Raw genomic sequence first — 26,681 nt, 5'->3', positions numbered from 1 at the left:
CAGCATGATGACCTTCATTTAATAGAGGATACAGATTAAAGAACTAATCCTGAAGTCTGTCTGTGCCATCAGTCGTGGAGCTGGCAGCAGGACTTGGACTTCTGTGCCTGTTTTGGTGCCAAATGATTTGCCTGCAAGGGAAATATGAGGAATGATTTAAGCTAAGCCCCCACTTGCAGTGCTCATATGGCTGGATCTGGTGAAATTATCAGGGGAGAGGTAGCAAAGTGGCATCTTCAGAGATGCCTCATCGCTCAATATAACAGTAGACAAAGGGAGTTCACTGAGCTATATTGTCCCAACACACCACTTGTGTCATGCACTCTGTGTGTGTGTCAGACATTGCTGGTGTTTTACTTATATTGCATCATTTAACCCTAACTGTGATAACTGGGGGGAAACCAGCTCAAGTTCCACATGGAACTGATATTTACAGGGTTTTTGAATAAACATAGAAATTGACCCATCTGGTCTTAAAACTTGAAACTTAACATTTGTCAGTCATCTGAGTTAGGAAACGGACCTTCAGGCAAGACTGAAACTCACCACATCACCATCAGACAATGAGACAGCAGACTCCTCATTTATCATGATTGCTTCCTTACCCCTCCTTAATTGCTGTTTTCCCTGCAGGTGGTTACCTCCCTTCCCAGCTATATAAACCCTCCAATTTTAGTCGGCTGGAGAGATGAGTTTAAGACTGATCTCCCACCTCCTTGGCTGCAGCACCCAAATAAAGCCTTCTTCCCTGGCAATGCTCATTGTCTCAGTGGTTGGCTTTCTGTGCAGCAAGCAATGGGACCTAGACCCAACCCCTGGTGTTTCAGTAGCATGGGGAAACCAAGGCATGTTGTTATCTCACAGAGCCAAAATTTGAACCTCAGATTCTGGACCTAGTGTCTTCTTGCCTGGCCACTGTGCCATTGTCTATTTTTCTGCTTACTTGCTCCTTGAAGGTGATTCTGCATGTTAGAATCACCTTTTTCCAGTGGAAAGTCTCCCTTTCCACCTGTTCTTGTGTCAGTCTCATGTATAGCCTGCTCACTGTCATCAGGCTGAAATTCTTTAGCAGAGAACAGTCACACCATGTTCTTGCTCCTGGACCCTTTGTGGCTTCTGATGAAATTCACACTGAATTTTGGAAAAGGCATTCAACCTCAGCGATGATTGAAACCAAACTCACATTCTAATACCTCATACAACTTCTTGTGAAATCAATGGCCCAGCATTAGTGAAACATCACTGGTATTCAAAGGTTGCCTTCTCTACCTAAACAACAGCAAAAAAAAATCAACCCAATTTAAAAAAATAGGCAGAGGACCTGAATAAACATTTCTCCAAAGAAGATGTACAAATGGCCAGCAAGCATATAAAATATTGATCAATATCACTAATCATTAAGGAAATGAAAATGTAAACCACAATGAAATTATACCTTATGCCAATTTAAATGGCTGCTATCAAACACAAAGCAAAAACCCCAGAAAATAATAAGTGTTAATGAAACTGTGGAAAAGTTGGAACCCTTGTGCACTATTCATAAGAATTAAAATGGTGCAGCCACTGTGAAAAACATTATGGTGGTTCCTCAGAGAACTAAAACTAGAGGTACTGTATGACTTGGCCATTCCACTCCTGGGTATAAACCCAAAATAATTGAAAGCAGAGACCCAAACAGATATTGGTACCTCAATGTTTATAGCAGCATTATTTACAATAGCCAAAAAGTGAAGGCAACCCAAGTGTCCATGGATAGATGAATGGATAAACAAAATGTGGTCTATCCATACAATGAAATATTATTCAGCCTTCGAAAGGAAAAAAATTCTCACATATGTTACAACATGGATGAACCTTGAGGACATTATGCTAAGTGAAATAAGCCAGTCACAAAAAGATACACAGTGTATGATCTCATTTATATAAGTCCCTAGAGCAGTCAAAATCATAGAGACACTGAAATAGTGATTACCTGGGGTGGGGAGGAGGAAGAATGAGGAGTTAGTCTTTCATGGATATGAATTTTCCCTGTTACAAGATGAAAAATACTCTCTGAAGATGGGTGGCGCTGATGGTTGTACAATGCAAATGTATTTCTGAACTGTGCACTTAAAAATTTTTAAGATGGGGTCAGGTGCAGTGGCTCATACCTATAGTCCCAGCACTTTGGAGCTAAGGCAGGAGGATCATTTGAGTCCAGGAGTTTGAGACCAGCCTGGGCAACATAGGAAGATCTCGTCACTCCCAAAAATATAAAAATTAGCTGGGCGTGGTGGTATATACTTGTGGTCCCAGCTACTCAGGAGGCTGAGGTACGAGGATTGCTTGAGCCCAGGAGGTGGAGGCTACAGTGAGCCATGATTGAGCTACTGCACTCCAGCCTGGGCAACAGAGCCAGACGTTGTCTCCAAAATAATAATAATAATAATATGGCAAATTTTGATGTGTATTTTATAACACCACCATTATAAAAATTAAAACTGCTCACCCTTGCCTCACTCTTGTACCGCTGCTCACTTTCATTCTTCCTGCTTCCATATCCTTGCTTTTAAATTCTACCAACTTTTAAAGGTCTAGTTCAACGTGACCTCCTCCATGAAATAGTCCTTCTTGCAAACTGTGGAATGGAACTCTACCTTCTCTGAATGGCCATCAGTTTACTTAGGTTTTGATAGCCCTTGACTCACAAGTCCATACTTAGCGCTGCTCCAGGCAGGTCACACCACCACCCCTAGTGGCCCCCACAAGACTGTGAGTTCCCTAGGGGTAGAAGTCATATTTCCCTTCTCTCTTCATCTGCCGACTGACTTATACATACATAATAAGCATTCGAGTTGAATAATCTGATAGTTATTTTCCTTTTTGTCAGAACTTTAGGGAAGATACTAGAAGCCTGTGCTTCTAAGGCTTTGCATTCTTTCATCATTGGACTATATGTGGTTTCTCATATAGCAATTTACATTTTGCAGAAAGACCTCAAACTGGCCTAAAGCTCTTTGAATGAATCTAGATAAGCTGCTTCCTAAAGAAAGAACCTCCTGACTTCCTAATGCTCCTTTCATACCTAATCTTTAAACAATGTTTCTAGCAATAATTCCATCTTCCACATATGTAGCAGAAGATCTGAGTATCATCTAAATATAAAATCACTGTTTTTCAAATTTTATTAGGTTTCTGCTTAATGGAGAATTATCACTGTCAGTACATCAGATCTAAACATATGGTCATTTAAAGGAATAAAAGGCAAACCTTTCATTATGATCTTTATGTTGTGGTAAGTTGTATATGTTTGCGTAGAAAATTTTGGGAAATGAGCAAAGTGTTTGGGTTGGATCAACTATTTCATATCAGTCTTTGTAAGCCACGTTATTGTTAAGGAGTCAGTCAGAACCACCCTTTCTGGTAATTTTACCTGGCTCATACTTGGCAGATCTGGCTGTGAGCAGGTTTTAAAGTTGGCTTGCTATATGGAATTATTTTTAGGACACCTTCAATGCACTCTACACTGAGCTAAAACAAAAAAAATATGAGGCTTAGCTCCTGACTCTGGACAATCTAAATCTACGTTTGCTACATCCAAAGCAAATAATTTCTGTTTATTTATTTATTATTACGTAAGGAGTTCATTCTTATTATAAAAAGCATGAAACCGGCAGGAGCGCTGGCTCACACCTGTAATCACTGCACTTTGGGAAGCCAAGGCGGGTGGATAACTTGAGTCCAGGAGTTCAGAACCAGCCTCAACAACATGGTAAAACCCCATCTCTACAAAAAATACAAAAATTAAGCGTGCGTGGTGGTGTGTGCCTGTAGTCCCAGCTACTCAGGAGAGTGAGGTGGGAGGACTGGTTGAGCCTGGGAGCATAGGTTGCAGTGAGCTGAGATTGTGCCACTGCACTCCAGGGTAGGCAACAGAGTGAGACCCTATCTCAAAAAATAAAAATAAAGCCATGGAACCAATAGGACATCATTAAAAAAATGTCACCAGTAATTTGCCCATCTGGAGGTCATCACTATCAAAATTGTGGATATTTTTGAAATTTTACTGAAGTTTTCAGCCTCCCCATAAATACTCTCTTCCCCAACCACAATGCTGTCCCCCTTTCAAAAAACTCAGCAGGTATGTGCTCATTGCCTGGGGCAGACACATACAAAAGAATGGCATGAAGAGAAAAAAATTCCTTCCTTTTCTTTTTCAAAAGTCTAAAAGCAGCAGGAACCTGGACTGCTAATGGCATAAAAAGTATATTTTAGATCAAGGGACATGAAAATAGGGGGGGAAAATTAAAAGGACTTCTTGATCAAATAGGCACATATATTGTCTTCTAGCTTTTTATGGTTTCGCTTTAAGTGTTGTTTTATACTATCTATTGAATACTTGCAAAAATGATCAGGGAATCAGGACTCACAATACATTGGCCACCGCACCCAACACCTTGGGTCACAGAATGTCATCAGCACATCCACAGCCCCAGTGTGCCGCCTCCTGAATTCCATCCTACTCACTCTATTGCCCACCATAAATGATCTCCCCAATTTTTTTGGTATCATTCTCTGGCTTTTCTTTATAGTTTTACCCTCTACGAGAACAATATAGAGTCAGAATGTTGACCAAGCATACAACTTTATTATCCTCTCCGACCACCCATTTCAAACACTTGAAGAGATCGTCATACTCAAAAAAATAAACTATCCTCCAGCCACTTTTGGTCATAAAACTGTTTCGTCTCAGGAACTGGAATATCCAGTCCCACATAATAGCCACTACTTCAAAACTGGCTTGACATTACGTCTTCTACGTATTTTCAATTTCAGTTCAGTCCTCCCCACCTGAATACGTGGACAGACAGGCCCCTCTGTGTCCCTAGGTAGCTTGCAGAGGGCAGAGGTTGCCTCCTTTTTCTCGGTGCTTTCCAGGGCTCCTTGGTGGTTTTCAGCTGAGCCCCTTCACAGGGGATGAGGGAGAGTGTCTGTGTTCCACTGGGTGCCTATAGTTCTGTCCTGTTCCCAGAATGTCTGGGAACTCAAAGGAATTCCACTCCAGCTTCCCTCTGATGAATTCCATCTAATTTAGGAAATGTGGATTGATCCCATTATGCAGCCCCTCCTGGCGCTGCCTCTCTTCTGCACACTACACTCCGCGGGCGAGTCAGAACCTAGTCCACAATCCAATTTAACTTTCCCAGAAATAGGTCAGACACCCCTTCTCCATGTCTTCCAACTGCAAGGATCATTTCAAAGCATTGTGAGGATCTCCTTGAAGCTCACCCATTAGGCAAGGGATCAGTAATAACCCACTCACCCCTCCAAAAGGTTGGGTTACTCACAGCATGGCAACAGATTTCTCCAAAGAAAGCTCCTCACCAGTATCAGATTTGATCTAGTTTTGATATTCTCAAAGTCGGTGAAAACATTTGCCAGTCTTGAAGCAAGTTTTAGAGTCCTCCAGTACATTGTCAGCATTTCCCATTGAAAACCCACCATATGCAATTTTCCCCCCACACTTACCTTGGTAGCTGATATGGGCACCTCAGCTGATATTTCTAGATTTTTAAGTTTCTGCCAATCTGATGAGTATAGAACAATATCTATGTCTCATTTTCCTGATTATTAATGAAATTGAACATCTTTCCATATGATTTTGTGTTTCCTCTTTTACAAAGTCTTCATTCAGGTATTTTCTTTATTTTTTTCTGTTGAGTGGCTTATCTTTTTTATATTGATTTCTAGATGTTTTAAATGTAGTCTAGAGACTGAGCCATGGTGACTTACATGTTGCAAATATCATCTTTTATTTATGGCTTAATTTTTTCTCTTTATGGCATTTTTTGACAAACTGAAATTTGTTGAATATAGTCAAGTTTGTGTCTCTTTTTATTTCTGGCTATTGATTATTATTTATTTGGTTTAAGAAATGCTTTCCTATCCATAGGACATGAGATTGTCCCCTAAATTGTCTTGTGAAGTGTTAAGCATTTGACTTTGGCATTTAAATTTTTCAACCATCTGGATTTGATTTTTGTGTAGAGTGTGAGATGTAGTTTCAGCTCTCCTTTTTTCCGTATGTATAAATAACCCCTTGTCCTAGTAGCATTTATTTTGTATTTTCCCACACATCAGAAAATCTCTTTCTGTTATACATGAAAATTCAAGGGACTTAAGTCTGTTTCTCTGATCTTGATTCTTTTTATTGGTCAATGCGTCTGTTCATGCCCCAAATGGCTCTTTATCTTTTGAATTGTCTAGTGTGTCTGTTCCAGTCCTAATTCTACATGGGTTTAACCACCAAAATTTTGTATTAATTCTGAATAGAATAAGTTTTTCCATCTTCTTCTTTTTCTCAGAAGTATCTTGGTTATTTATGGCTCTTTGTTCTTTCATATATATTTTAGAATCAAATTTTCCCTAAAAATCTTCTTGGCATTTGACTGAAATTAAATCTATCTACAGATTGAATAGAGGAGTAGTGACTTCTTGAAAATGTTGTGTCTTCCTATTCAAGATTATGCTATAACTTGTCACTTATTTTTACTTTGTTATTTTTCAGTATTTCTACAATTTTTCAATAAAGTGTTTTTGAACCAATTTTATTTATTCAGTACTAATTCTTTATATTTTGTGGCTTTCATGAAAGCTATCTTCTAAAAATATATGTTCTAATTTTTCCCAGTATTAAGATATACAAGTGATATGAATATTTATGTTGTATCCAGCAATCGTCAAAAACCCTCATTAATTCTAATAATGTATCTAAATATTCTTTGAGGTTTGAGGGTTTTTTTAGGTAGACAGTGAATAAGCAAGCAATGATAACAGCTTTTTTCTTTGTAATATTTATATACTTTATTGTTTTCTCATTTTATTGAGCTAGAATTTTCCCCCAAGATGAAGCTTGATACAATTATTTAATATTATATTATGTGTAATATAATATAATCTTACTAACTTAATGTTAAATGGGAAAACTTTTACCTTTTCACAATTAAATATGATGTTTCAATTATGTTTCTTAAACTAGGTATTATTTATCAGAGTAAGGGAGTTACTTTCTATTCCTAATTGCTAAGAATCTGTAAAAAAAATCAGGAATAAATAGTGACCTTATCAAATGCTTTTTCTTCATCTGTTAAAATGATCATTATAGGTTTTTCTGTGGTGATTAATGAGTTGGTCTTTCTAATTTTTTTTCTATTTTATTTATATTTGTTTCTATTTATATATTTTTTATTTATATTTTATAAATGTATTTGTTTCTATTCATATTTGTTCCTATATTTAATAAAAATGTCTTTCCTTAGATGATTTGATTACTAAAGTTAACTAGTCTCATAAAATGAATTGGGGTAAATTTCTTATTTTTTCACTCCTTGGAGGAGTTACATTGGTTTGGTATTATTTGTGGATTGTTTGTGAGAATTAACATATTAAACCAACTGGGCGTAGATTTTTCTTTGGTGGAAAGATTTTTAAACCACTGACTCAGTTTATGTTTGTTTGTTTGTTTGTTTGTTTAGTTTATCTGTTTCTTCTTGAGTCAGTTACATTTTTCTAGGATTTTGAACATTTCAGTTTAAGTTTGTTGGTGTAGAGCTGTCAAGGCTATCATTTTTATCTCTATAGTGTTTACAATTATGGGTTTTACAAATTCCAGTAGTGTGTGTTTGTTTCTGTCTCTCTCTCTTTTCCTCTCTCTCTTGCTCTCGCTCTCTTTTTCTTTATCTTGCTTCTATTCAGTCTTGCTAGAGGTTTTTCAGTCTTAGTACTTTGTTCTTTCTACTTTACAGAGGTTTAATCCGTTGTTCCTTCCCTAGCTCTCTTTGGTGGATATGCAATGTTTTGATTCCTGCCCTATTTTCACCTCGAATCTCTACATTTAAGGCTTTAAATTTCCCACTAGGTACTGCCCTCATGGTATTCTCTTTTTAAAAAAATATTTAATACTATTATTGTTTACACATATTTTCAGTTTCCATTACAGTTTCTTTTTTGAACATTGAGGGTTTTTTTTTTAATTTTTACATTATTATTATTATTTTTTTATTTTCATAGGCTATTGGAGAACAGGTGGTGTTTGGTTGCACAAATAAGCTCCTTAGTGGTGCTTTGTGAGATTTTGGTGTACCCATCACCCGAGCAGTATATACTATACCCTATTTGAAGTGCAGCCCCTTGAGTTTTTAAAATGTGTGTTTTAAAATTTCATTTAAAATAGTCATCTCTGCTTTCTTGATTTCTAACCTAGTGCATATGGGAAAAAATGTGACGTCTATACACCAACCTGATGAAATTTATTGAAAACCTGCTTTATGAACTAATAAGTGGTCAATTTTCATTACTATTTTATGTACCTCATTGTATTGAAAGAATGTATTTTTTCTTCTCAGGCTGCAATGTTGTGATACTAACTTGAGATGTTTCTTCTTCTTATATTTCCTATTTTTAAATTTCCACCATGTAGGGAAGCTATTAAATCGCTGAGCAATGTTCAAAAATTCAAACTTTTTTTATAGAGTGTTTCATATATGCTTACATATGGCTATATAGGTGGCGTTAATGACATAGTGATGAAAGTGACCAACACAGTCGCCCTGCTCCCATGGACTTATCTTAGTGTTTAGAGGGGAAAGAGAAGTACTCACATGGTGGTCTAGTTATCATTGTGTGAAATGTTACAAAGCATAGTGTATGATGAGGGAGGTTACCTGAGATCAGGTACTATGGCGATTGCATGGCGCTTATCACTCCCTGTACCCAGAAGTCTGGACACAGACATAGAGAAAAGTCACCCAGGTATATGGATCATCAAAAAAATTTCAAATACTGTCCCTCTACCGTGCTTAGTCTTTGATCCTTATTCCCCACCCTTTCCCCACCAGTTCCCAGCCTCTTTTCCCTCCTCTGCCTTTCTCCTACTTATTCATCTGTCTGCATTTTGGTTCTTTGCCGTAGTAGTCATCTTTCTCTGAAAACATACTCTTGGGCACTCAGGACAAAACTCCACAGCACTGTGGGTGATCTGTTCATCAGAGACTATAATACCACTCACACTGAATAAATTCATTTTTCCAACCCCAAAGTTACATGGTTAATCAAATTTTATTCTTAATTGTGAATTTGCATAAATATCAAAGATACTTTTTAGTAATTAGCATGTGCTCTCAATTATTCTAATGAAAACCATCACTCAAAGTGAGGTACAAATTGAGGTTACTTTCATTATGCTCAACACTACATTTATACTGCAATTGTTGGAAGTTATATGAGGTGGTTTTTTGTGAGGTTTTTTTTTTTTTTTTCCGGCTGGAGAAAGACTAAAGTCTCATATTGCCCTGACAGTCAATTGCCCTGATTATTTTTATTGTGTAGCCCCTCATCCCTGTCTGCCCTACTCGGTACTTGTGTAGCTGGTATATTTGAACAAGAGTAGTACTTTGCTGCTATCAATCTTCATCTTGTTAGTTTCAGTCCATTGATCTAGCCCAACAAGTCTCCTTTGAAGCTTGTTTCTTCATTTCTCTTTTCCATTCCTGGTTTCTTTTGGTCTCAATTGTGTCATACAAGGCATTATTATCTCGTCATCCCAGCTTCCCCAAATTGGCAGCCCTGATTCCCACACCATCCTTTTATTCATCCAAATCATTAGCTAAAATGGCCAAAAGGAGACAGCCAGAGAGGGACCGTGAGAAACGCCCCTCCAGGTGGACATCCATCTCTTAATCCTCAGTGTCAATACTTGTAAGCTGATCTTAATTGTATCCTCACCAGGTCCACAAGACTATGATGAAAAAGCTTGTCAATTATTTTAGCTCCAAAGGAGATACAATCCTTCTAGTCTACTACATTTCTTGTACTTATCAGTCCAGTGAAATGAGTTTAGTCTGGCATGACTTACTCAAAATGAGCCCATTCTGACTCAACGTGACCTCCACTTTCTGATTTAAGTACTCACCAATGATCCTTTAAAATCATCCATTTTCAAAGTATCCTCAGGGATGACATTAAGCTCATGTTTTCTCAAAGCTAAATTGCTTTCTCAGCAATCTCACGTAACTTCTAATCTCCAAACTCGGCGTCCTCTCTCAACTCCCTCTGCCTGACTTCTCTGTGGCAGGCATTTGACACTGCCCAACACCCCATCTTCTTGCTCTCACATTTGTGCGATTCATGTTCTTCTAATCTTTGAAAAATCAGAACATTTGTTCATTTTAATTTTCAGTTTTCTAGATGGAAATCTGTACTATTTTATAAATGATTTCTCAACATTATCAATGATAAGTCCAGAAAAATTGTAAGCTTTTCACAAATTTAAGAAGCAGCTTATTCAGGCTGGAAAATATTTCTTTCACAACTTGATTCTCTTGTAACTTCCTCATAGTTTTAGGATTTTAATGTTCTTCTATATTTTAACTTCACAGTCACCTCTCTGCAGGTTATTCTGAAAGAGAAGAAGCAGGAAAATAAAAGTCCAGGAGATATTCTGTCTTGCTGTAAAAGAACTAGTAAATGGTTTTTACCATTATGTAGGGGATGGAACACCTAGAATTTGCAGTACTCCCTATAGGACACCTTGATATTGTGAAGGACTATGATTATTGATAGCTATTTTCATTTTATGATTAATTTGGCTAGCCAAAGCTAGCATATATGACAAGTACTCTATAGAACATATAGAATTATAGTTACAAACAAATACACAACCCAGCCCTGCCCTCAAAACAAGTTGTTAAACTTATCCCATTGTGGGATTTTCTGCTAAAAATTGTTGCATTTTGTTTATTTATTTATTTTTTTCAGTTAGTACTTCCAAACCAGCAAAGGCAGAGGATGTCAAACCATTAAGTAAAAGAATTATGGGAGGGGCCGGGTGTGGTGGCTCATGCCTGTAATCCCAGCAGTTTAGGAGGTTAAGGCGGGTGGATCACTTGAGGTCAAGAGTTCGAGACCAGCCTGGCCAACAAGGTGAAACCCTGTCTCTACTAAAAATACAAAAAATTAGCCGGGTGTGGTGGTGAGTACCTGTAATCCCACCTACTTGGGAGGCTGAGGCAGGAGAATCACTTGAACCCAGCAGGTTTGAGGTTGCAGTGAGCCGAGATCACCCCATGGCACTCCACTCCAGCCTGGGCAGCAAGAGCGAAACTGCATCTCAAAACAAAACAAACAAACAAACAAAAAAATATATATATATATATGAGGAAAAAATGGAAATTGAAACTATTTTTTTATTCCAATGAATTTGGGTAGGTTGTGAAAAGACCACAGCCATTCCATAATTTTAGAAGCAAGGACCCAAAGAGATCTTGGTAGTGCACAGGGGACCTGACAAGCTATGTGTTGGAAGTTGGAAGGATTCCCACACATGCCCAACTTCTCAGACAAGCAGTTACCTGAGCACAGTAGTTCCCACCTATTGTTCTACCCTTTGATTAGTGGCCTTTTGGGAGGAAAAACTCAGTGAAATTCACTATTTGTTTCTGATGCTCCTCCCTCCGTATTGCACAAAAGAACTAAAAACAGTGTCAGCTTCACCTAAAGAAACACAAATGTCTGCAAAAGGGGAGCTGTGAAGTGCCCTAGGGCAGAGGAGAGGTAGTTAGATGCCTTTGGATGGGGAAAATGTTTTATATCCCAAGTTTCATTACAGCGTATCTATTTGCCCGTATGGATTAGCACCTAAGCCCTCAAATAACTAAGCAGCAGTGTATACCTTTCCCCAGGAGTATTGTATTGGGAATCAGGAATGACTGTTAGTAGCTTGGCTTTGTGGGAAAGAAAAAAAGAGAACATCAAAAGATGGAAAAGACAGCGGTAGCTAGAAAGAACCAATAAGAACTGTTAACTCTCTGGCCCTGAGGAAGAAAGGGCTTGAGAATAATCTTCAGAGAAGCACCTGTGAGCACCTCCCACATTTGGCTGATGCTATAAGACCCAAGATGAGGTCTTTTCTCCTTGTTCTTCTAGCTATAATATTAACTCAAAGCCCCTTTTGATGCCTTTTATATTTTTATTTTTATTTTTTATTGTTTTTGAGACACAGTCTTGCTCTGTCACCCAGGCTGGAGTGCACTGGCATGATCTCAGCTCACTGCAACCTTCACCTCCCAGACTCAAGTGATTCTCCCACCTCAGCCTCCCAGGTAGCTGGAACTACAGGCATGCACCACCACAACTGGCTAATTTTTGTATATTTTTTAGAGATGGGGTTTTGCCGTGTTGCCCAGGCTGGTCTCAAACTCCTGGACTCAAGCAATCTTCATGTCTTGGTCTCCGAAAGTGCTGAAATTACAGGTGTGAGCCACCATGCCCAGCCTCCTTTCATATTTTTAGATCCCTTTCCTCATTCTGGGATTAAGCCTTCCTGATACTTTTTCTACACTTTTCTGCAAAGGCTTTCTATATTTTGGTTGACTGTGCACTCTACCTTTCCTATTTGGTGCATGTACTTGTCATACCTAGGTTCATTTACAGGGTTTTTTTGTGGTCATGATAATTTCTGTTGAAATGTCAGCCTTCTTGTATTCATTAGGATGATTTGCCATTGTACTGTCAAGTTTTCAGTTTTGAGAATTGCATGTCCATTCTCTGTTCTTGTTCCATGTATAAATAAATGACTTCTTTATTATTTTGAGCTTAATAAAAAAAAAAGAAAGAAAGCCATGCCTCTTTGAAACTGAGATTCCTTATAGTATTCTCATAAGTCTATGCAAAGATTTCAGATTCCTTCAAAGTTTTGTGCCCTTCCTGTCATTTCTTGTCACATCTTCTTCTTTTCCATATTTTGACTTTTTTCCTATAGTATTTTCCCTTCTTTTTATGAGAGTACCAATTATACATACCTTGGATCCCCTATGCCATTATTTTGTCATCTCTTAGGACTTTTCCCCCCATCAGTTCTCTGTTATGACATGACATTGCTCACAGTTAGGAAGGAGTTTCTCTGCCTCAAAAGAAACTCCATTATGTTTTTTCGATAGGGTGAAAAAATTAACTCTTTTCTGCTCAGTAAACCAGCCTTGCCAAGCAGCTGCCGTTTGTCATATCTCTTCTGACACACCATGTTTGTAGCCTACATCTCACTATGTCTGAAAGTTTCCATGATCATTCCTGCTTTCCCTCATTCTTTTCTGCATTCTTCCCTTGAATCCCCACTTTGTCTTTTCAAGCAAAGTTTTGCCTTAGGAGTTTTGCCACCAATTCTGGAGAACATATCAGAGGTGTTCTCCCTCTCTTAGTACCTCCCCTTCACACTGTTCAACTTTTATTTGGCTTGACAGTCTTTCTTCATAGATTGTGCTTTAGTATTTCTATGGTTCTTCACCTCATCAAAGACAGACTTTTATTTTATTTTATTTTGGAACAGGATCTTGCTTTGTCACCCAGGCTGGAATGCAGTAGTGCAATCATATAGCCTCCAACACCTGGGTTTAAGCAATCCTCTCACCTCAGCCTCCCAAGTAGCTGGGACTACAGATGCATGCCACTATGCCCAGCTATTTTTTCTGTTTTATGAAGAGACAGGGTCTCACAGTGTTGCCCAGGCTGGTGTCAAGCACCTGGCCTCAAGTGGTCCTCCCACCTCAGCCTCCCAAAGCGCTGAGTTTATTGACATGGGCCACTGTGCCTGGCCTAATTTTTTCCTTTTCTTCATTGTTTTCCATTGCTTTGGTCTGGAAACAGGAGATATCTGTAACAAAGCTCATCAATATGAAGACATTATTTTTGTAGGTTTATTTCTGATGGACTCAATAGCAGTTAAAATTCTGAAATGTAAAAGAAATCTAATATTCCATTTTGTTCTGTCTTAATTGTCATACAATTTCATATGGATTTTGTATTGGCTTTCAATATTCTCCCTTAGATTCACATGCCCTACTGGACATCCCACTCCATGAAGATTGATTCCTCTAGCACATGTGGGGTGAGCTCAGTCCAATTGACTCAGTAAGAGAAATGGTGTTATGCTCTGCTCGTTTGATACAAAAATGTAGTAGTCCTTGGAGTGGAAGTAGCAACATAAATTTGAACATATTTATTTTTAACAATATTATAAGATTAACAATATTAGTACAGTTAACATCATTGTGTATAATTCTATGTGGCTATTTTTCCCCATTTTCAAAATGGGCTGTTATCAAATCCATGTATGAAGTCCATGTCAGATTTCCTCTATCTGAATATAAAGAAGTGTGTGTCACATAATGTGTGTGGCTTTCCCAGAGTCTGAGAGGACTCTGGACTTCTTCTGTTTCACTTTTCATGGTACTCTTTCTTTAATACCTTTAATACCCTCTCCTATATTTTCACAAACCCCAGAGATACCTCAGTGGAAATGAACAGGCTCAGCCTTGGTTATAATTTGCTTCCTATTTTTGTTACATTTCGTTACATTTTGTTATCTTTCTGTAAGTAATAATACCAGGGAACTTTGGGAAAAGAAATCATTCTAGAGATCATCAACTCCAGCTCCCTTATTTCACAGACCTAAGGATTCATCCAAGGTGCTAAGGGACATGCCCAGGTGTATTACTCAGGGTTCTCTAGAGGGACAGGACTAATAGGATAGATGTATATATAAAGGGGAGTTTATTAAGGAGTATTGACTCACATGATCACAAGGTGAGGTCCCACAATAGGCTGTCTACAAGCCAAGGAGAAAGGAAGCCAGTCTGAGTCCCAAAACCTCAAAAGTAGGGAAGCTGGTGATAGTGCAGCCTTCAGTCTGTGGCCGAATGCCCCACAGCCCCTGACAAACCACTGGTATAGGTCCAAGAGTTCAAAAACTGAAGAACTTGGAGTCTGATGTTCGAGGGCAGGAAACATCCAGCATGGGAGAAAGATGGAAGCCAGAAGACTCATCCAGTCTAGTTTTTCCATGTTCCTCTACCTGCTTTTATCCTAGCTGCACTGGCAGCTGATTGAATGGTGCCTACCCAGATTAAGGGTAGTAGGTCTGCCTCTCCCAGTTCACTGACTCAAATGTTAATCTCCTTTGGCAACACCCTCACAGACACACCCAGGAACAGTACTTTGCATCCTTCAATTCAATCAAGTTGACACTCAGTATTAACCATCACAACAAGTTCTTACGCTGTTGAGTGGTGGAGCTCATTTCCCAGAGATCAAGTCTCGTGTTCTTCCTACACCCCACTGCCTTTGGCTCATTCTGCCTGAGGTCAAACAATATTAAGACAACCTGAAAATTCTCCTTTAAGAACATTGCCCATGTTCAGAATGTAGCTCTATTTTGAACTTGAACATCAGCTGAGTAGACAAGTACATCCGATGCAACTGCAATCATGTCCTTGGAAATTTATAGCATCGCTTTCAAGCTCAACAACTTGTTGGCAGCCACCCAAACTTCAATTCTGTCTCTAAGTAAAAATAAAATAGAATACATGTCATTAGCATAACTATGACATTTAGGCAAACTCAGGGACATTTAGACCTCATGCATCTGGGTAATTAATTATATAATTTTTTTCTTACGCATAGATGTCCTTTCTTTATGTTTGTTATAGTCTCAAATTCCTCCCGTCTCAGAAGATAAGCCAAATATTTTCACTTTGTCACTCACTTTTTAAATTTTCTTTTTTTTTCCTGTTTTTCTTTAAAAATTTTTCTTTCTTTTTTCCTTTTTATTTATTTTTCTTTTTTTGTCACTTACTTTATTCTAAATGATTCTCTTTAAGTTATCAAATAAATGGGGAAAATAATGGGACTTAGCAGGTTATCTAAGTGGTTTTTTTTTTAATTTTATTTTATTTTTGTTTTTTTGAGGCAAGGTCTTACTCTCTCACTCAGCTGGAGTGCAGTGGTGCAATCATAGCTCACAGTAGCCTCGACCTCCTGGACTCAAGTGATCCTCCTGCCTCAGCCTCCCAAGAAGCTGGAACTATAGGCACATGCCACCATGCCCAGCTAATTTTTAAATTTTTTATAGAGACAGGGTCTCACTCTGTTGCCCAGGCTGGTTTTGAACTCCTGGGCTCAAGCAGTCATCTTGTCTCAGTCTCCCAAAGTGCTGGATTTCAGGTGTGAGCCACTATACCCAATATTTAAAAAAAAAAATTTTTAAAGACATCAAATAAACGGGAAAAATAATGGGCCTGAGCAGGTTGTCTAAACACTTGACGTTGGTGATCACAAACAAGGCATTTACTTGCTGAGTGGGCAAGAAAAAAAAAATCTTAAAAGCAGACTCAAGTGCAGGTGATTGAGATACAAATATAGTATGTTTGTATTTGAATGGTCCGCTGGAGAGTAATGGTAAAAATGCACACAACCTCATCTGTGCGGGGCAGATAGAGAAAAACTTGCTTGGGGGCAAGCGTCCTGGCAAGCTAGGTATTGCAAAACCATAATGTCAAAAATTTGAAACAATTCCACAAGCCCAAACCTGACCAAAAGCCTAACCTGGGAAGTGCAAGCATGCTCCCATGGGAATGAAACAAGTGACAGAAGCAACTATCAGCACCCTCGTGCCCATGCAGAGAGGCAAAATACCCGCCAGTAGGCGCTTTCCATCTGGAGTCACCCGAAACCAGGACTCTGTAACAAATAAACATTTATATTCTGACATTCTTTATATGCAGTGTCCACTAGCCTGACACCACCTCACACACCCTCTCTCCAACCTGCTGGCTCTCCCTCTTTTGGAAGGTACCAATTCCCAGTTTTCTGACTTTGTTCCTTCAATAAGGGAAGCTCTCTCTGCAGTTCCCAGCCCATGCGGCATTGACATTTCCAGCGAGATGCATTCCCCCTCTGCCTACCCTGTCCCCACCTTCTGAGGCGAGATCCAGTTGCTACCACTCCTCTCTGCAGCCTGGACAGCTTCTCCCTCGTTCTGCTGGAGACATTGGAGGCAGTTAGAAGGGGAAAGTGGAAGAAGAGTCCAGCCAAAAAGAGTACTTTTGGGGCAGGAGAGGTGAAGAAGGAAACTGGAACTTAATTTTCTGTTGATTCCTCGTTTTTTAGAACTTTCTATTTGGGTAAGTTGGTTCAAATAAGTGAATTTTTCTTAATTAGAGGCTACCCTGGGAATCCCAAGAAAAGACATGGCCCTTGATACTGATGTACCCGTAGACCTTTGGGATAGATGGGCAAGTAGACAGCTGTGTTCAATGGAGGGATTTTACATGGCAAACAGCAGTACACACAGACAGCCCAGAGCTCAGTATCTGAGGCATTCGGGTTAGGGAGAGGCTCTTGAAGAAGCAAAGGCTCAAGGCAACCCCTGGAAGGGGCTCAGGATTTAGACTCCTGCATAAGCATTTCTCAGGAAGTTGGGAGATAACAGCCTTTGTGTGTGTGTGTGTGTGTGTGTGTGTGTGTGTGTGTGTGTGTGTGTGTGTGTGTGTGTGTGTGTGTGCATGCGTGCCTGCACATGTAAACCTAGGGTGTTTGAATGTAGGGCGTGGGAGGAGAGTTCCTGTTGGTTTGGAGTTAGTAGATTATAAGGTGTGAGGTTGGGAGGGAAGGAAGTAATGCCAAAGAGGTGAGAAGGGACTTAGACACCAAAGTCCTCCTTCCCCTGCCTTCCCTGAGTCCTAGAGGCAGTCAGGAGGCTTTTCTGCTAGCTCCGAACATGACCACCACTAAAGGTGAGCAGCTTCTCTTTGTCAGTGCTCTACCTTATGTCAACTGGCTGAACAATCTCTATTTCAACCTATGACTTTTATTTTCTTAGTTCATGTCTCTTATTAACTCATACACGATTACTTGTCTGGTTTGTTGAAGCAATAAGACAACATTTGCCACAATAATGCCTGTCAAAGTGGCTGGCCATAAAACCTCCTGCACCACATTCATCTAAAAGGCACTTCCCATGAAGGCAACCAATTTTGCCATTGTCATGCACCTTGGAGTATTTCAGGACAGCCAGCTTAACCTTCTTTCTGTAATGCATATTCTTTTTGGCAATGGCATAAGACTTCTTCATTTTCTTAGCACCACCATGAAATCTCAACACATGGTGAAGAGTGGACTCCTCTTGAATGTTGTAGTCAGACAAAATACGTCCATCTTCCAGTTGCTTGACAGCAAAGATCAGTCTTTGCTGGTCAGGAGAAATTCCTTCCTTATCCTGGGTCTTGGCCTTCACATTTTCTATTGTATCCAATGGTTGAATGTTGAGAATGATGGTCTTCTCCATTTTTACAAAGATCTGCATTTTTAAAAATCCAAAAAATATTTATTACACTCCCACTCTGAGGCAGGTGCCGTAACATTTCCTAGGAATACAAGGACCATCAAAACTAGATGGGTTCCTACCTCAGTGGTTAGTTAAATATTTAATTACACAAATAAATGTGAATTTACAACTCTTCTAAGTGCAGTGAAGGATACAGATACATGAATATGTATACATTTATACCTACAAATATATATGCACGTATATGTATCTTATAAGGGGATTTGACTCAGTCTTGGGGGAGAGATGGTTCATTTGAAGAAGCAACATTCCAGTTGATATTTTGAAAGTGTTAACTAAGAGTTAACTAGAGAATACTTGGGTATGCATGTGGCAGGCCAGGTCTCACTAACAGCTGAACAGGCAGGCCTCCGTAACAACTGTTTCAGCACTAACTGAGTGGTGAAGTTAAATATTAAAAGCTGATAGAGCCAGTGTCCTTATACAAAGGCTGGAATGTAACAAAAGCCCACCAAGACTTCTGCCCAGGCCTCTCCTGGGCCTTGAAGCATGACAAGATAATGAAGGAAATCTTAACAGGACCCTTTTAGGATTAAACAGTTTTACTGGGGGTCTGAAGAAACTCCCCAGGCCTCCACAAGTTTATTGGGGGTCTGAAGAAACTCCTCAAACCTCCATTCTTTAGCAGGAGATAAGATAAGGGTAATCACCCCAGCACCTGGACCCATTTAGATTAAGTCAATTTACTGGAGCTCCAGAGGAAGGTCTCCAGGACTCAGACCTTAGTTATGGATTAGAAGAAGTTAATCACTTATAGCTTTAGATGAATACACACTTACACGTAGACATATAGCTTAGAAGGCATATAAGCTCTGGAAAAGTTTGTAATTTTGAGTTGGTCTAGTGATAATTTCTAGGTCTTCTCCCTGCACCTGGTTACAGAAATGAAAACTCTCTTCTCTCCCAGTTCATCTCCATCTCATTATTGGGCCACGAGAATAAGCAGCCTGACCACTGGTCTGGTCTGGGAATATGCATGTTTAGGGGCTGGGGATATAGGAGAGAGCCAAAGCCAGCCAGCCAAGGGAAGAGTGGGAGCAGCAAAAGAGATGAGACTGGAGGAGCCTGACCTCGCTGGGTTTCGAGAAATCAGGTGCACAGTTTTGTTTTTGAAAATCTGCCTTTTCGTGGTGGTTCCACTGCAGGTGGCAGATGAAAAAGGAAGAACACTATGCAGACCCACGAGGTTGCCCTAGGACTTTTTTCCCCTCTTCCTGCATTGTATTCTTACTTTTTCATAAAAATGCCACTGAGAATCAGCGTAGAATTGACTTTGAAATCAGAATGTTGGTGTTTTCAATGGCATGACTTTGGGAAAATAACACCTGAGAACCTCAGTTTTCTCAAAATTAGAATGGAGATCGTAATACCTATAAGATTAAATGAAATCACATATGACCAGACATAACAGGTGGTCAACAGATGGAAGCTTATTGCTATTCCCAAGTGATTGGTGATTAACTGATGTTCTAGACCAGGGATCAACAAACATTTTCTGTAAAAGCCAGGTAGTAAATATATTCTACTTTTTGGGCCATGTGGTATCTGTCTCAATGGCTCAATTCTGCAGCTGCAGCAGGAAAACAGCCGTGGACAGTATGTCATGAATAGGCATGACTGTGTTTTAATAAAACTTTATTTATAAACATGAGCACTGGGCCACAATTGGCCCATGAGCATAGTTGCCAACCCCCATTTAGAACATTTTCTGTGGGTCCCGATATCCAATGTATGCTATTAAGCAGTCTGTCTTAGTTGCTGTCACATATATAACAATCCAGTAACCCTGCAAGGTAGGTATTACTGCCTCTCCTTTACAACTAAAGCTCAGTGATGTTAAGAAATTCATTTCCATTCACACAATCAGCAGTTGCTGCAAAATGAACCCCCGAGTCTCTACTTTCCTTGAGCTTAAGCTGGTTTCCTTATCGTGTTTCCTTCTTAACTTGGTGTTTAATGCTCCTTGGTTATCCTGATGTTCTTGGAGGAACATAGATGCCCATTATTCTTATGGCACAGATATTTCTAACCTAAACTCTTTCCTCAGGCCACCTCTAAGGCTGCTGGATTTTGCATTTTTCTTCCCAGGTTTTTTAGCATATGCTCCCTGGGCTTTCTCTCTGCTGCTCTGTCCACATCCATCACATCCCACCTACGTGAAGCTCACACGTATAATTCTTCTTGGCTGGTGATTTCCAGTTTTTGAGGTTTCCCACATCAGAGGTGACTGCTCTGGAGCAGGCTTCTTAGCCTTTAATTTTATTTCAGCTGGACGGTAGATGAAACGGGGGGGCGGGGGGCGGGGGGTCTTGGCAGGCAGCTGGAGGGAGGGTTGCATGCAAACTTTTTTAATTTGCACGAAGCAACTTAACAGGTCTGAGATTGGCAATGAAATTCTGCTTTGGGGATATTCGGATGCAGAAGAAAACACAACGTGAACCCAATTTATTTTCTTCTGACACCTCTAAAACTATATTTCATACTTGTTCCTTTTTATCACCTCTGAGCAGTGGATTGCATGGATGCCTGGGGCTGATGCCCTCTAGGATGCGAGTTTCCCTGGAAGCCTGGGAGAGAGCAGACACTAAATTCAGAGTCAAACAATGACAGAAATAGCAAAAATCAAAGGTTCATGTCAGACCCAAGCCCTGGGCAACTTCTTGAGTTTTCTACTTTGTGGTCAAGTTAAGCCTTTAGAATGCTTTCAAAGGTGTCCCTTCTTCAGGGTACAATTTATTACATTTCTATTAAAATACAGGGCCACCTCTTTCAGACTTCTGTGGCCGGAGGGGGCGATTGTCATCTGCTGTGGTTTTTCACTGTAATGAAAGCATAACTGGGAAGAGCCTGCGCTGAGCCCCTGGGCTGTGCGGGGTTGGAGGTGGTAGGTGCACTCCAAATGCAGTTCTCAGTGAACGTGAAAGGTCCCGCTGAGGGCGGTTTGTAGGGCTGTTACAGGAAAGGGGTCCGGAGAGGGCTCTTGGATCTCGCACAAGAAAGAATTCAGGGCAAATCTGCAGAGTAAATTGAAAGCGAATTTATTAAGAAAGGAGAGGAATAAAAGAATGGCTACTCTGATCATAGACAGGTCAGCCCCGAGGGCTGCTGGTTGCCCATTTTTATGGTGATTTCTTGATGATATGCTAAACAAGGGGTGGATTATTCATGCCTCCCCTTTTTAGACCATATAGCATAACTTCCTAACGTTGCCATGGCATTTATAAACTGTCATGGCGCTGGTGGGAGTGTAGCAGTGAAGTCGACCAGAGGTCACTCTCTTCACCATCTTGGTTTTGGTGGGATTTGGCTGGCTTCTTTACTGCAACCTGTTGCATCAGCAAGGTCTTTGTGACCTGTATGTTGTGCCGACCTCCTATCTCACCCTGTGACTTAGAATGCCTTAACCGTCAGGGAATGCAGCCCAGTAGGTTTCAGCCTCATTTTACCCAGACCCTATTCAAGATGAAGTTGCTCTGGTTCACATGCCTCTGACAGAACCACTGAGTCACCCCTCCAGGAAGGTGAGTACTGAGAATTATTACGGGGCAAGAGGCTGCCTCCAGATGGGCTGTGTGGAAGACCAGGTCTCCCTAACACAGGCCTCCATAACAACTGTTCCAGCAGTGACTGAGTGGTGAAGTTAAATATTAAAAGCTGATAGAGCCAGTGCCCTCATACAAAGGCTGGAATGTAACAAAAGCCCATCAAGAATTTTGCTCAGGCCTTTCCTGGGCCTTAAAGCGTGAAGATTTTAACAAAGGAATTCTTAGCAGGACCCATTTAGGATTAAACAAGCTTTATTAGGGGTCTGAAGAAACTCCCTAAGTTTCCACAAACAAGCTTTATTGGGGACTAAAGGAACTCCCCAAACCTCCATGACTCAGCAGGAGACAAAATAAGGGCAATCACCCCAGCACTTGGACCCATCTAGATTAAGTAAACTTACTGAGGCTCCAGAGGAAGGTCTTCAGGACTCAAATCTTAGTTATAGATTAAATGAAGTTAATCGCTTATGTCTTTAGATGAATGCACACTTTACACGTAGATGTATAGCCTAGAAGGTATAGAAGCTCTGGAAAACTTTGTAATTTTGAGTTGGTCTGGTGATAATTTCCAGGCCTTCTCCCTGTAACTGGCTGCAGAAGTAAAAACTCCCTTCTTTCCCAGTTCATCTGCATCTCATTCATTGGTCCTCTAGAATAAGCAGCCTGACCCTCAGTTTGGTCTGGGAACAGCTGGGCTGTAGAACGATTTCTGAAGGCTTTTGACCAACCCAAAAGCACTTTTCCATAATAAAACTTGCAAAAATATCAAGTCCATTCATTTTTAAAAGTACCAGCCCCATAATGGCTCAGGCACTGATTTCTTGACTCTATGCTTTCAGTGGGCCATTTGGTATTGAATCACCTAATTTTGGTTCAGGTGTTTCTGGCATTATATTTGCAAAGCACAACCCCTGAGTGTACAAATAGTATGAAACCCAAATTTTGTGAATCCTTAGATAAAATTCCGCTTCTGAAGGCAGGATTTTCCATGGATTCAGAGGCAGTATTCTCCTGCTTACACCCTGAATTTCCTGGAGTCACAAAGCATTTGAATGGTTTTTAAACCTGTACTGATGTAGTACAATCTAATTAATGTACCAGGAGGGTAGTGGCTGGCTCTGGGTGTGGCGTTACTTGACTCCTGATTCAAGGAATCTTTTATGATTTACTAATTTATAGGAATTTAGGGAATGTTGGGAAGACATTGAACTAAAATTTAACCCACCTCCACTCCCTGATCTCCTCCCCATTTAATTTTTTTGTATAGCACTTATGGCACTCTATATTTTTCCTTAAAAAATAGAACAGCTATATTGAGATATCATTCACATACCACCCAATTCGCCCACTTCATGTGTACAATTGAATGCCTGTTAGTATATTCACAGGTTTGGGCAAACATCAGCACAGTGTATTTTAGATCACTTTCATCACTGCCCAAAATAAACCCCATACTCATTAGCTCCTTCTTTTCCTTCCCCTCTCGAGTCTCTGGCAACCAATAGTCTGTCTTTCTGTCTTGATGGATTTGCCTATTCTGGACACTTCAAATAAATGGAATCATACAACCTGTGACTGAAACCACCTTTGCAAAAATCATAACTGAGAAAATTATGACAGTGAAAGACATCAGACCTAGCTGACATCATCTTGTTTCTAACTGTCACCAGTGGAGGGTGTCCAGGTTCTTGGCGTCTTGAATAAAAAATTGGACAAAATGCACACACAAAGCAAGAAGGAATAAAGGGATTTATTGAAAACGAAAGTACACTCCACAGTGTGGGAGTGGGCCCGAGCATAGGGGATCAAGGGTCCTGTTACAGAATTTTTGGGAATTTAAATACCCTCTAGACAATTGCATTGGTTACTTGGGGTACGCCCTATGTAAATGAAGAGGATGAAGTAAAGTTACAAAGTTATTTACTTGGCCTACGCCCTATGGAGAGGATATTTCCTGTCATAGCTAAAGTGTGAATCGGCCTTCTGTTTCTTGCCTCCAGATTCTATTTTCTTGCCTCATAACCTCTAAACTGTCCTTATTCATTACTGGGCGTAGGCTGAACTGGCTTTGGGAAGGAATTTAATATATAGTTTAAATAATAGCCCTTCCTGAAAGGCTAAACTGTTCTTGTAAAACAAATGAAAGACCACCAGCCAACAAGTCAAGATGAAAGGGGCTGGAGTTCTAAGTATTACCAGCCATTATTCCAGAGATCATAAAATTTGCAACTTCCCCAATTACTCTTGAAGGTAACATCACTATTGTGAGCCTAAGACCAACATTTTGAGATGTTTTTTTCATGTTTTTGCATTTCTAACAACCGGATGGCCCCACCTGGACCTGCCAACCAGTTCTGTGGCCCCCACCAGGAACTGACTCAGCAGAAGAGAACAGCTTCGCTCCCTATGATTTCATCCCCAAGCCAACCAATCAACACTCCCGATTCACTGTCCCCCTACCCACCAAATTATCCTTAAAAACTCTGATCCCCAAGTTCTTGGGGACACTGATTTGAGTAATAATAAAACTCCATTCTCCCGCACAGCCACCTTTGCGTGAATTACTCTTTCTCTATTGTAATTCCTCTGTCTTGATAAATCGGCTATGTCTAGGCAGTGGGCAAGGTGAACCCCTTGGCAGTTACATGACCTTTTGTGCCTGGCTTCTTTCACTGAACCTCGTGTTTTCAAGGTTCCGCCATGTTGCCAATGTATCAGAACATCATTCCTTTTTGTGGCTGGATCATATTCCATTGTATGGATGCACCACATTTTGTTTATCCTTTCGCCAGGCAATGGGCATTTGTGATGTTTCCACCTCTTGGCTATTATGAATAATACTGCCTTTGCAAAAGTATGACAGTGAGAGAAATCTGACATGGCTGACTCTGTCCCACTTGTAGCCTCACAGGTTGGCCATTTTTGCTCATTCCTGGGCATGGGCCAAACTAACTTTGGGACAAATTTGACTTATAGTTTAAATAATAGTAGCCCTTCCCCCAAACTAAACTGTTTTTGGAAAACTGATGAAAAGCCACCAAGTTAGAAGGATGAGAGGGGCTTGAATTCCAAATAATTACCAGGCATCATTCTGGAAGTTGCAAGATTTGCAACTTCCCCAATTACTCCTGCAGATAACATCACTATGGCAGAACCTAAGATTGGCCTTTTGAGATGTCTTTTCAGGTTTTTGCATTTCTGACAATCAGATGGCCCCACCTGGACCCATGACTCAACCAGTCTTGTAGCCTCCACCCAGAAGTGGACTCAGTGCATGAGGACCACTTACCACACCCCTATGATGGCATCCCCAACCAATAGCATGCCCCCTACACTAGTCCCTGCCCACCAAACTATCTTGGAAAAACCTCCAACCTCCAAGCCTTCAGGGATATTGATTTGAGTAATAATTCTGGAATGGCTGACCTCACGCCAATTAAGCTCTTTCTTTACTGCAATGCCATGTCTGGGTGAGTTTATTTTATATTTGTGGTTGGCAGGAGGAACACATTAGGCAGTTACACTATGAACACCTGTGTACACTGTGTGTGTGTGTGTGTGTGTGTGTGTGTGTGTGTGTGGCTCCGTAAGTTCTCATTTCTCTTGGGTATATGCTTGTGTGTATGTGTGTATTTGTGTGTGTGTGTGTATGTGTGTGTCTCCATAAGTTATCATTTATCTTGGGTATATGCATGTGTGTGTGTGTGTGTGTGTGTGTGTGTGTGTATCCATAAGTTCTCATTTCTCTTGGGGGGGTGTGTGTGTGTGTGTCTGTAAGTCCTCATTTCTTTTGGGTGTAATCCTAGGAACAGAATTGCCAGTCACCATTAAGGCCTGGACTTTGGCTGCATTGTTTATTCTGCCCGGCATCTAGCAGATGTGCACTAAACTCTTGTAAAATGAATATACGAATTTTAAAATCCTAATCTGAAGGTCTGTGTCCAATCCTTGCCTTTTTTCCGATTGACTACGATTTGGGGAAAGGCAAAAATGTTTCTTGACCTCAATTTTCACATCTCTAAAATTTTGGACTGGAATAGATGATTTCTAAAATGGCCCAAGAAGTAAAATATATGAAATGATGGGGCTGAGGTTACTTTTCCCTTAAAACATAGGGAAAATGAAAAAATAACTTTTAAATCGGGGTTGGGATTTATGGGTTAAAAAATGGCTTTGTAATTATTTCTAGCTCTTGGAACAGAAGGCATTTTTCAAGCGAGACTTTCTGATGAAACTTTTAATTTTTTTATACTAACAATGGCACTAAAAATGCTATATCGGCTGATTCAAGAATATGGGAATAACCACGGTAAGAAGCACTTATTAGTGGATAAGCCATAGCAATAAGTATATAGAGAAAGTTTTATTAAACACCTGCCAGTTTTAAAACATTGGGGTTTCTTCCTAACCTTTTTAAATAAAAAAACAGAAACATATACAACATAGAGAAAATAATGGCAATGAACATGATGTAACTCAGCTTCAACAGTTCTCAACTGCTGACCAATCTTGTTTCAATTACCCCCCACCAACTGGCTCATTTTGAAGTAATTCCCAGACATCACATCATCTTATCTGTCAATATTTCTGTGCCACGTAGGATTTGGGTGAAGATTTGAATTTAGTTGATGCTGAAGCTCAGATTCAATCCAATTCAACATCAATTTATGGAGCCTTGAGCTTTTGTCAGTCTCATGCTGGGTTGTGTGGGTGATGTGGAGATGAGTATCACACAGCGTCTGTTTTTCATGCTTTCTCTAGTGGGAAATAAAGCACCATGCAAAGGAGAGAGTGCAGTTTTCCCTTGGTGTCTGTGGGGGATTGGCTCCAGGAACCCTGTGTATACCAAAATCCACAGATGTCCAAGTCCCTGTTATAAAATGTCGTGGTACTTGCATATAAACTACACAATCCTCCCATAT

The 26,681-nt window shown here is 40.1% G+C and overlaps 1 protein-coding gene and 1 pseudogene across 3 annotated transcripts in view; one reads left to right on the top strand and one right to left on the bottom strand.

Annotated features, from left to right (window-relative positions):
• Positions 1 to 26,681, top strand: part of PUDP (pseudouridine 5'-phosphatase) — a 377,730-nt gene that overhangs the window by 139,528 nt on the left and 211,521 nt on the right. The gene's annotated exons all lie outside the window — the stretch shown is intronic.
• Positions 17,718 to 18,172, bottom strand: LOC129024326 (ubiquitin-ribosomal protein eS31 fusion protein-like; annotated as a pseudogene).

The sequence above is a fragment of the Pongo pygmaeus genome, chromosome X (assembly GCF_028885625.2).
Source record: "Pongo pygmaeus isolate AG05252 chromosome X, NHGRI_mPonPyg2-v2.0_pri, whole genome shotgun sequence".
Classification (NCBI taxonomy): domain Eukaryota; kingdom Metazoa; phylum Chordata; class Mammalia; order Primates; family Hominidae; genus Pongo; species Pongo pygmaeus.
This window is presented reverse-complemented; position numbering and strand designations above follow the sequence as displayed.